Source organism: Enhydra lutris, unplaced genomic scaffold (genome assembly GCF_002288905.1).
Source record: "Enhydra lutris kenyoni isolate GAN:26980312 unplaced genomic scaffold, ASM228890v2 scaffoldscaffold81, whole genome shotgun sequence".
Classification (NCBI taxonomy): domain Eukaryota; kingdom Metazoa; phylum Chordata; class Mammalia; order Carnivora; family Mustelidae; genus Enhydra; species Enhydra lutris.
The window spans coordinates 1,425,906-1,438,367 of NW_019154165.1; the positions used below are offsets into that span (position 1 = coordinate 1,425,906).

The 12,462-nt window shown below is 40.5% G+C and overlaps 1 pseudogene; it reads right to left on the minus strand.

The window, feature by feature from the left end:
* Positions 1–1,188: 1,188 nt before the first annotated feature.
* LOC111160999 lies at positions 1,189–11,584 on the minus strand (annotated as a pseudogene).
* Positions 11,585–12,462: the final 878 nt, after the last annotated feature.

The window sequence follows — 12,462 nt, forward strand, 5'->3', positions numbered from 1 at the left end:
GAGTACAAACATCTTACAAAAACAGTCTTGGCTATGAGCCAGCGTTGTCAGTTAGTTGAGTTGTGTGTCATAAACGGGGTTTAGACCCAGAGAGAACTGATCTACTTTCTTGTTTTCCACAAATGCCTCTGGGATACCATGAATCCCCATCCAGATCTCCTTTATCGCCCAGAAGGTTCCTGACTGTCCCATAGAGCTTGCTAAATCTATAAGCTCACATAGATAGGCACGTCGTTATGCAATTTGCTCTCAGAGTAGGCTCCAGAATGTCCAGCTCTAGCGTCTAGCTGATCTTCCCTGGCAGCATCAGGCAGATATGACAGCACGTTGTGGGGTGAAGAAACACACAGCCTGACCCTGGAAGGAATAGTGAGGCACAAAGCACAAATACACAAACTTTTAACACAGACAACAATAAACATGAAAATATGCTAGCTATGCTTGTCATAAAGATCCACCACGAACTCCTCTTTTTCATATGGATGCCAATGTATGAAAGTATACTTAGCGTCTTGTCTTTCCCTTCCCCCTTCCGTTTCCTGTTCTTTTATGTTTACTTTCTCTGATCTCTTTGCTTAGTCTCTTTCTCCTGTCTCTGGCAGTTTCCACTGTTGATCCCCTTTCTGCTTTTCCTGGGGCCGGTCTTAGAGCATCCTTCAATAAGGTCATGCACTCAGTTAATCTGTAAGTGGTATCAGGCCATTAAGATAGAAGTTAAAGAGAAGGAAGGCTTAAACCCAGTCCTGTTTTCCTTGTGATTGCGGTCTGGTGTACCAGGGGACTTCTCCCTCCCTTGAGACTCCCCCACCCACTATGGAAGTAATGCTTGTTTATTCCAGAAAAATGGTAAACTACAGAGAAAAATATCTCAAGTACACATAGTTCCATCACCCAGTGAAAATTACAGTAATTTTTGCTATATGTCTTTCCAGTGTTATTTATTTCCTTTTACATAGATTTTTTTTAAAAGACACATTTATTCAGCATCATAATCAGACTATTACATTTAGCAATTACAGCATGGGTACAAAAGAAAAATCCACATTAAAACTCTTTGTTGAAATGCTTTACACTTTCCGCAGAACAGAAACTAAAATAACCTGTTATACAATTAGTCACAAACCCAGTCCTCGAGTTTTTTTGCCCATACACATGAGTACTATCGAAAACATGTCTTCTCTGTAGCAGCTAGGCCCTGCCACCACTGTGCTTGGCTGAGTTCACAAATCTGCTGTAACCTGTGGCTTCCCTGTCACTTCTCTGGCTCTCTTCTCCCGCTAAGCTTTATTTCCTGGCAGTAATTAAAACTTTCTGCCACTTCCATAACTACCACTGTTGCTGGAACCGCCATAACACCTTGGTTTCATGGTTTGGCCAAGTATTGGCCTCTGCCATCACAGGAACCTGAGCTTCTCCCTTCAAAATTTCCTCCTTTCATGGATCCAAAATTTGAGGATTGATTGTTGTAATTGCCAAAATCATTATAGCTTCCACCACCTCCAAAGTTGCTTCCATCATTACCAAATCTGTTATAGCCATTCCCACTGCCACCATATCCACCACTGCCCCGACTGCCACCAAAGCCACCTCGCCCACTGAAGTTCCCTCCACCATCAAATTTGTCATCCACACCAAAATTACCTTCATTACCGCCACTGAAGTTTCCAGAACCACTTCACCCTCTTTGGCTGGATGAAGCACTAGCCATCTCTTGCTTAGATAGGGCTTTCCTTACTTCATAGTTGTGGCCATTCACAGTATGGTATTTTTGAATGACAATCTTGTCTACAGAGTCATGGTCATCAAATGTTACAAAAGCAAAACCTCTCTTTTTGCCATGGCCTTGGTCAGTCATGATCTCAATCACTTCGATCTTCCCATACTGTTCAAAAGAATCTCTTAGATGATGTTCTTCAGTGTCTTCTTTAATGCCACCAACAAAAATCTTGTCCACAGTTAAGTGGGCACCAGGTCTGTGAGAATCTTCTCTTGAGAAAGCCCTCTTTGGTTCCACAACTCTTCCATCCACCTTGTGTGGTCTTGCGTTCATGGCTGCCTCCACCTCCTACACAGGGGCATACATGACAAACCCAAAGTCTCTGGAGTGCTTGGTGTTTGGATCTCTCATTACCACACAGTCCATAAGTGTTCTCCATTGCTCAAAATGGCTCCTTAGACTCTCATCGGTTGTTTCAAGGCTCAAACATCAGATGAAGAACTTTCTCAGCAGTTCGGGCTCTTTGCGAGGCTCTGACTTAGAACATGATGGCAGTGGGAGGGGAGATTTTAACCATGCTTACTTCGTGGCATCCAAGGGCAGAAAGCCATAGATTTTTTTAAAAAAGTAAATTCTACTGCCAATGTGGGGCTCGAACTCAGGACCCCAAGATCAAGAGTTGCACACTTTACTGACTAAGCCAGTCAGGTGCCCCGTTCTATGTAGATTTTTTTTTTTTAAAGACATTGTCATAATCACACTATATGTATAATTTTGTATTTTGGGCTCCCCCCCCCCACCTAACATATAAGGATGTTTTCAAATGATTACATAAGTTGATAAATATGATTTTAGAATCTGCATAATAGGGGTGCCTGGGTGGCTCAGTGGGTTAAACCACTGCCTTCAGCTCAGGTCATGATCTCAGAGTCCTCGGATCAAGCCCCGTATCGGGCTTTCTGCTCAGCAGGGAGCCTGCTTCCTCCTCTCTCTCTGCCTGCCTCTCTGCCTGCTTGTGATCTCTTTCTGTCAAATAAATAAATAAAATCTTTAAAAAAAAAAGAATCTGCATAATATTCTTTCAGTTGGATGTACCAAAGTTTAATCATGTCCATATTGCCAGCCATTTGTTGAAGTAGTATTAAAATGAGGATTTTCGCAAGCATTCATTGCCAAGGATCTATGTTAAGTACATATAGATTGTCCTCAAACAGTGACTGCCCATGTAATGATAAGCTAATGATAGTTCAATGAAAGCTGCAGTTTTTCAGAGAAAGTATATTTCCCTGTAAAGTTTAAGAAAGTATAGTAAGTGAATCTGATAGTAGTGTCAGGATGTTTCTCTCCATGGTAACAGCCTCATGTGGTAGAAAGGAAAAAATACTTTGGAACCAGACATTTTTTCCCCTTTTGCCAGTAAATACTAATTGAGGGCCTATTCCATACCAGGGACAGAAAAACAAAATGCTTGCCCTCACAAAGCACGTAGTCTAGTGGAGTTCATGGGCACTTAAACAAGTAATTACATATAGCAGGATAAATACTAAGATTGTGGAAATATGAGGGGCTCTCGGTGTATAAAAGAGGAGCATCAAACTTGGACTTAGGGATTAGGATGGATTCTATGAGGCAAGCTGAAGATAGGGAAGGGACTGGAGCAGAAACGGTGTGTGCTAGACATAGGGAACACCAAGAATAAAGGCTTATAAACATGAGACAGACTCTCTTTTACCTGAAGATGTCTTTATTTTGCCTTTGCTCTTGAAGAATATTTTTACTGAACATAGAATTCTGGCTGACAGTGATTCCCCCCCAGCAACTTTTCAGACGTTTCAACTTTTCAGACTTTTCAGACATTTCAGACTTTTCAACTTTTCAGACGTTTTCTACTGTCTTTTAGCATCCATAGTTTATGGGGAGAAGTCCATTGCTATTGGAATCATAACAGAGATTATGTCCATTGCTCTTGGAATCATTATAATGATTAACGTATGCATTTTTTTCCCTCTCTCACTGCTCTCAAGATTTTCTCTTGATCTTTGGTTATCAGCAGCTTGACTATGTTGCACATAGGTGCAGTCTTCTCCGTATCTATCCTGCTTGGGCTTTGATGAGCTTGAATCTGTAAATGTATGTGGGCCTTTTTGTTTTTGTTCTGTTTTGCAAAATTTGGGAATTTGTTCAACCATTATTTCTTCTAATAAGGTTTCTGACCACATTCTCTCTTTCCCCTTCTTCAGGGAATCTAATCTCTTATGTTGTTCCACAACATAATTTGAAATCTCTTATATTGTCCCACAGATCTTCAAGATTCCATGCACTTTTTTAAAAAAGATTTTATTTATTCATTTGAGTGAGAGAGAGCAAGCATGAGGCGGGGGAAGGTCAGAGGTAGAAGCAGACTCCCTGCTCAGTGACTCAGGACTTGATCCCTGAACTCTAGGATCATGACCTGAGCCAAAGGTAGTCGCTTAACCAACTGAGCCACCCAGGTACCCTTTGTGCACTTTTTTTTCAATCCTCTCTCATCTTCAGGTTAGATACTTTCTATTACTATATCTTCAAGTTCACAGACTCCTTCCTCTGCTATCTAACTCTGCTTTTAAGTCCATCTAGTTAATTTTTTATTTCAAATATTGTTTTTCAGTTATAAAATTTCCATTTAGTTCTTTTTAATATTTTCTATCTTTCTGCTGAAGTTTCCTATCTTTTCATTCATCACTGGGATATTTTTCTCTCATCAAGCATCATCATCTCAGGGTAAACTTCCATCAATTGTCTTTGCCCTAATAATGGGTCACATTTTCCTGATTCTTTATATATTGAGTAATTTTACAGGATTTCCAGGACTTTGTGAATGTTATGTTGTGGAGACTCTGGATACTGTTATATTCCTCTGAAGAGTGTGGATGTATTTGTTTCAGTAGGCGATTAGATTGGTTAGAGCCCAACTGAAAACTCTGCCTTGCCTGTCATGGGTGGCAGCTAAAGTATCAGTTCTCTTTGTTTTAGTTGTGGATGGAAGTTGCTTTGAGCCTGCCCTATCTATGCATGTGTGGTTCAGGATAAATCTTGGGTAGAATTCATACAGATAATTTAGTGTTCCTTTTCTCAGGATCTCTTTCTGAAATATTCCCTCACTTCCTAGACACTGTGATTGCCCCAGGCCCAGTCCTCTGGTTCTTCAGGGTAGAAAGATGAGGTTCTCCTAATGTAGTTTTAGTGGTGTGGCTGGTGACTGCTGTCTGCCCTTAGGCTAAAGCCATAAAAATGGGAAACTTGTCCTAAGCTATTCCCTTGTTCCAACCTCCTCCAATAACTGCCTGCTTTTATTCACTGTCTGGAATTTTCAGGGGGGTATGTGTGTGCGTGCGTGCATGTGTGCATTCGTGTGTGTGTGTGTGTGTGTGTGTGCATGTGTATTTTATTCAGAGTTTAGAGTTGCTATCCGTTGAGAGTTTACTCCATCAGACTGAGAGTGGAATCTGTGAGAGATTCTTAGATGAGCTTACTTCATATTTTGGGGGGGAAATCATAGCCCTCAACTTCTGTCTTTTTCACCTTAAAATTTCTCTAAATTATCACTCATCCTCTCTTTAGGGAAAAAAAGGGTAACTTGTTTACTTTTTCCCTTTTCCCCATCACCTCCTGCTTTTGGCTGGAACTACAATTCATCCATCTATTCATTTGGTTATTCAACAAGTATGCATTAAGCCAGGCATTGTGCCAGACATTAGGGGCAACAAGAGTTAAGTAAAAATAGAACCTACTTCACTTAGACTGCTCTCTTTAGGGTTATCAAAGGTCTGTCATCGTCTTCTTCTTCTTCTTCTTCTCCTTTTTAAAAGATTTATTTATTTGACAGACAGAGAGATTGGGAGAGAAAGCACAAGCAGTGGGAGTAGCAGGCAAAGGGAGAGGGAGTCCCTGCCAAGCAGGGAGCCAGTTGCTGGTCACATGGCTTGATCCCAGGACCCTGGAATCATGACCTGAGCTGAAAGCAGACGTTTAAAAGACTTAGCCACCCAGGTGCCCCAAAGGTCTGTCTTCTTAATTACCAGATCAAATAAATGTATCAGTCTTATCCTCTCCAACTTCACTGCTCCATCCTCCATTGACTCTGGTGACCAGTCTCTCCTTCCAACTCCCTCATTTGTCTTCCAGTTCTTCCACCTCATTGATTTTTTCCCCCTCATTTTCCAGGTAGAAGCATTCTCAGAGACTTTGTCCTTGGTGGCTTTCTTCTCTTGTCCTTGGCAGTCTTACTCAATCTTAGTGTTTCAACTGCAACATACATGCATGCCAAGACTCCTAAATCTCTATCTTCAGCCCTGACCTCTCTCCTGAGATTGAGACTTGAATTTCAGCTATTTGTCTCCACCTGGTTGCCTAACAATCTCATTAAACTGCACGTAGTCAAAAACCCAAATCATTATCTAACCCCTGAAACTGATCTTTCTTCTGTGTTTCCTATATAGGTTAATTCCTGATACTGGGAGCATATAATTAAATAAAAGCTGGATCAGGGCTGTTGCAAAAGGGATTCTTGTGCTGGATGGGAAGTTTGACAATAGAGAAAGCTCTAATGTCCCTTTCAATTCTGTGATTCTGTTATATTCCCAGCACAGTGTTATACATTTCCTTCAAGGAGCTCACAATTGAATTGGGGGAGACATCAAGTGAATGATCACTAACCCTGATTTCAAATGCAGCAAGAATTCAGAGAAGGAAGACAGTATGCATTGACGTAGTAAGAGAAAACTAATCTAAACTCTTCAAAGGTAGAAGCTGTGTTCATTTATTTCATTTCTATCGTCACAACACTGTTCTCTAGATACTGTAGAAACTCCGTAAAGACTTCTTGAATGATTTTGTAATCATTGTTAATGTTTACTGAGTACACATTAAGTGCATAGTTCTTCACTAAATGGTGCATAGGTTAACCAAGATTTGATACAGACTCTGACATTTTTCAATCATTCGGTCAACCAACAAATATTTACTGTGTCTATTAGTTGCAAGACACTGTGTTAGGCACTATGGGGGATGCAAGATGCAAGAGAAATAGAAGTTTTAGTCTCTTCCCTTAGGGAGTTTACAGTATGGTTGGTAAGATGAGACATAAATGGACACAAGGCTAATTAAGAATGCGACTCAGAACCAAATGAACATTACAGACAATCAGTCTATAAAAAATAAGTCTGTAACAATTTTAAAATTTACTGTAGACTGGATAGATATAGAGACTTTATGGAGGAGGTAGGATATGCACTTGGCTTTGAAGGATGGGCAGGTATTAAATAGGCTTGAAGTTCTCATAGTTATTAAGAAAATAGAATTCACCATAAAAAGTTTCAAGCTAAAGACCAAACAGATAAAGAACAACAGGAGTAGGAACTTACATCAGAATGTTACTGAGCAGTTATTAGTGACATTCTAGCCCTTCCCACCGTATGCACTTTTTCTCTTTCTCTCCTTTTTCCTTTCTAATTTTTTTTCATATTATTCCCTTTGTGGTGCCATACAGGGCTTAAAGATTCTTTTTCGAGAGGCTGGTTAAAGACCTGGGCTCCAAAACCAGGCTGTCTGGGTACAAATCCTCACTCTACCACTTATTAGCTTATTATCTACCACAATATTAGCTGTGTGATTTGGGAGCAAGTTGCTTAATCTGTCTGGGCATCATAAATAAAATGCAGATATAAAGATAGTACTTAGGTCGTAGGCTTGTTTTGAGGATTATAAGAGTTAAAATATCTAAAATGCTTTAAAAAGAGTGCCTGGCACTTAAGTGTTCGATAAATGTTAGCTTTTATTAAGGGAAGAAGGCTAACTAACAGCAACATGATTATCTTTCCAGGTCTTATTGTTGCTGGATAATTCATTATATGATTAACAAACATCTGTACAGAAACTGGAGGACAGACTCATGTTGGCTAAATCATTGTCTTTGGCAACCCTGGATAAACCTGTCAGATGCTCACACACTGAGGCCTCATCATTTTCCCCCAAATTGCCCTCACCCCTAGGTGATCCAGAGAGACTTTAGTAAAATAAATATAATCACCAACTTAAGTAGACAAGCTGAGTATTTCAAGAACACTTTGTCAACATAGCGAGGAAACTGACAACTCTCAGAAGGGATTTAAAGTAGAGGCTCAGGTCATGGTCTCAGGGTCCTGGTATCGAGCCTCACATCGGGCTCTCTGCTCAGCAGAGCCTGCTTCTCCCTCTCCCTCTGCCTGCCTCTCTGCCTACTTGTGATCTCTCTCTCTTTGTCGAATAAATAAATAAAAAATCTTTAAAAAAAACCCTAAAAATAAATAAATAAAGTAGAGACTTAGCCCATAGGGAGGCGCCAGGTGAACTTAGGGCTAAATGAACTTCTGGAAGGGGAGAAGTCAATAATGTTAGTGGACAGCTAGATAGGTGTGTGTGGAAAGAGAGCAGGGCTCTACAGAAAGGCGGCTAAACTCTGGATCCACATTCCCCGAAGTACAAATTGTGCGTCATGAGTGCTGTTCTCTGGTTTTCTTCACTGCATTGCTTCTTTTCCACTCAGGCGTTCCCCCCACGCCCTCCTTGCAGTTCCAGACCCGTGTTCCCAAGAACACAAACACCCCGAATTATAAGGGCTTTTGATTTGCTGTTTCCTTGGGACAGTCTGAATAAAGACTAGAGAGAACTTCTTATCAGTATGATTGCATAACACAGACTTGGAGATTGTGCAATCTCCCTTTGGAAAAATTTATGAGCAGGAACATGGATAGGCATTTAATTAAGGTACAATAATGGGCAGGAGGATGAACAAATAAGATTTCTTCCAATTTAAGGATCCTAAATCTCTGTCTTTTGTGTCCCCCACCCACACCCCAGTCTGCCCTCCTGGCGAAACCCGAAAGAGAGAAAAATGGGTATTGCTCACATTGAGTTTTGATGTCACCTGTTTGCCAAGACATTTGACTGGGCTATTTCTTTTTCTTGGTGTGATGATTAAGGTACAGAGGATAACTGTGCCTTGTTCAACATCACTTGGTAACTGTGAAACTCTGTGCCTCTCATGAAAAGCAAAAAAAAAAAAAAATGTGTGTGTGTTTGTGTGTGCATGCACTCGTGTGCCAGCTGGTAACAGCTGTTATCTGTTATTACTGCAAAGGATTTAATTAGCGCAGTACCTTCTACTCTCCCCCCACCATCAAGTCTTTCTCTTTAGAGAAAAGACCATGTATTTACACCTTATTATGAATTTAACTTGTACAAGTTTCCTAGGACTGTTTGATTTTAAGCCTTCACTTATCTATATATTCAACTTCCCACTTTTTATGAAATCCCTCTCCCCCAGCTGTTAAACATATTCAAGTCTCTTCTCCCTTTAAATAAACAAACTGTTTTTTAACAGCGCATTGCCCTCTAGCTACCACATTTCCTTCTTAGCCAGCTTCTCAAAAGAATAGTCTCTACTAAACATTTCCACTTCTCCAGCTCTGATCAGATTCTCAGTCCACAGGCATCTGGGCTCTATCCCTTGTGCTCCACTAAAACTGCTCTCATTTAAGCAGTTGTCAAATGTAGTGGACGGTTCCCAGGCCTTATATTACTTGACCGTTGCACTGTATTAAACACTGTAACTACCTACTTGCTTGCTCCTTTTGGAAAATTCCTTATCCCTCCCCTTCAGATCACTATTGTCACCTGGTTCTCGTTCTGCTTCTCAGACTATTTCTTCCTGGTCTCCTTCACAAGTTCCTCTTCCTGTGCCTACACTTTAATATTTTTTGCAAATGGAAATTCTTTTTTCTGATTAAAAAATATATGTTCATATGTAAAAATCAGACCCTTTAGAAAATTATAAATAAAAACATAAATTCCAACTGAAACCTCACCACAAAGAGATAACCACTACTAACCTTTTGATTGATATCCTTCCAATCTTTAAGAATTATATATATTGGGCCACCTGGGTGGCTCAGTGGGTTAAAGCCTCTGCCTTCAGCTCAGGTCATGATTTCAGGGTCCTGGGATCGAGCCCCACATCGGGCTGTCTGCTTAGCAGGGAGCCTGCTTTCCCCTCTCTCTCTGCTTGCCTCTCTGCCTACTTGTGATCTCTCTCTGTCAAATAAATAAAATCTTAAAAAAAGAATTATATATGTATCATATCCGGTGGTCTCACATCACAATATATACTACCAGTTTTTTTCCCTTTTTCGTGGGCATCATTCCATATCAGTGAGTATAAAACATCATTTTAAATGGCTATAAAAGAGAACCCTGAATTTGGCCATTTATACAAAAGACTGTTTTATATAGGAAGTGACTGAGATACAAAGTCTGTAAAATATAGGACACACTACTCCTATGTGAGACTCACCATATAAACCCATTTGCAAGCTAGAAAAAAAATGGCTACAAAAATATTCCATTGCATAAAAATGACAATTATTTACTCTTAAAGACAAGCTCCATATATTGGTATCTTTATGTGACTGATTATTTTCTCAGGATAAATGATTGGAAGTGAAATTTTTGAGTCATCAGTTTCTGTAAATAACATTAAAAATTTTCTTTAAATACAAAATACTTAAACACAAATGCAATGAAAATGAAAAACAACTCTCCCCACCATCCCTGACTCCTATTCTTCAGAGACAACCAGTATTACAAGTTTCTTGAGGTCAAAGTTTTTTCAATTCATACTGCCAATTTGCCTCCTAGAAAAACTGCATGGATTTACACTCTCACAAACACTGCCCGCTTTCACTAATTAAAAAAAAAAATTATTTATTTGAGAGAAAGAAAGAGCGAGAGCACAAGTCAAGGAGAAGGGGCAGAGGGAGAAACAGATCCCTGCTGAGTGGGGAGCATGATGTGGGACTTGATTCCAGGACCCTGGGATCACGACCAGAGCCAAAGACAGACACTTAACTGACTGAGCCACCCAGACACTCCTTCCTGCTTCACCAATTTTCAAATCTTCTGCTCTTGCCTCTTCACATTTTTCTTTCTGCACTGTAGGCTAACGACTCCCAAATCTCTTTCTCTTACCCTTCCCCCACCCTCAAGCTCCAGGCCAGTATTTCCAGCGGCTTGCTAGACATCTCCAACCTGGGAGTCCTACAGACACCCCAGATTTTTTTTTATATTTTATTTATTTATTTCACAGATAGAGATCACAAGTCAGACAGAGATCACAAGTAGGCAGAGAGGCAGGCAGAGAGAGGGGGAAGCAGGATCCCCACTGAGTAGACAGCTTGTTGTGGGGCTCGATCCCAGGACCCTTGGATCATGGCCTGAGCCGAAGGCAGAGGCTTTAACCCACTGAGCCACCCAGGCGCCCCACCCCAGATTTTTCTTAATGGAAAATGGTCTTCCCTCCCAAACTTACTCTTCTTTGAGTAATTCCAATTTTGATCAGTGGTACCAGCATCCAACTAGTTACCTAAATCAGAAATCTAGGAGTCATTTTCATTTTCTTTCCTCTCCTCTCAAATAGTAATAACAGCTACTAGTTACTGAACACTTACTATTCGCACATATTTTGTTTCATTTAATTCTCACAAAAGCCCCAAAAGTGGCTTTTAGTCTTATCATTTCTATTTTACAGATGAGGAAAACTGGGTAACTTGCTCAAGGCCACACAGCTAGGAAGCAGGGATTCAAACCCCAGGCAGCTTAAGTCCCTAGCTCACATACATGCTTAAGCAGTATTCTCTACTACTACCATATTTAATCAGATATGAGTTTTACCTGTTTCCTCAATCTCAGTCCTGTCTCTTTCCTTTTCTTCATTCACACTATCACCACCTGCTTCCAACTCATATTGTCCATACTCTCATAATCAGTCTCATTCAATTCAAATACATCTTCCATGTTGCCTGAAAAACAATGCTTCTAACACACAAATATGATGATCATGTCTTTTTTTTTCAGTTTTTATTTATTTATTTGTCAGAGAGAAAGAGAGAGAGCTGCAGGCAGAGGGAGAAGCAGACTCCCCAATGAGCAAGGATTTCCCCCACGGGGGACTCGATCATAGGGCACTGGGATCATGACCTGAGCCGAAGGCAGACGCTTAACTGACTGAGCCACCCAGGCATTCCTGATCATGTCTTTTTTCCTGTTAAAAATCCTTCAGTGTTGGGGTGCCTGCATGGCTAAGTTGGTTAAGCATCTGTCTTCGGCTCAGGTCACGATTCCAGGGTCCTGGGATCAAGTCTCACGTGGGGCTCCCTGCTCACTGAGGATCCTGCTTGTCCCTCTCCTTCTGCTTCTCGCCCCCCACTTGTACTTGTGCATGTTCTCGCTCTCAGATAAATTTAACCTTTTAAAAAAAATCCTTCAGTGGCTTCTTATCACATACTTCATAAAGCCAGAGATTCTTTGCTTAATAAAAAGGATCACCCTCATTGCCTGTCCCCAGCCAGTGTGCCTCTCCAAGCACTTTCTTTACGCAATGGGAATGGGTGACACTTGCCTAAAAATATGCTGTTTTTTTTTTTAATTTTAAATTTTATTTTTTTAAAAATTCTGTTTTTTATAGTGATGGCTTTGCATACGCTATTCCCTCTTCAAGAAATTGCCTTTTCCCGTTTCCACGTCTTTTCATGTCTCAAGTCAGATGTTTCCTCCTCCAGAAGACTTCCCTAATTCCTCCAATTATTTATGTCCTATGTGCTGCTTTGAACACTCACTTATTTTGTATTTGTCATTAGTTTTATTTACTTGTCTCCCATTCTTTTAGTAAAGAA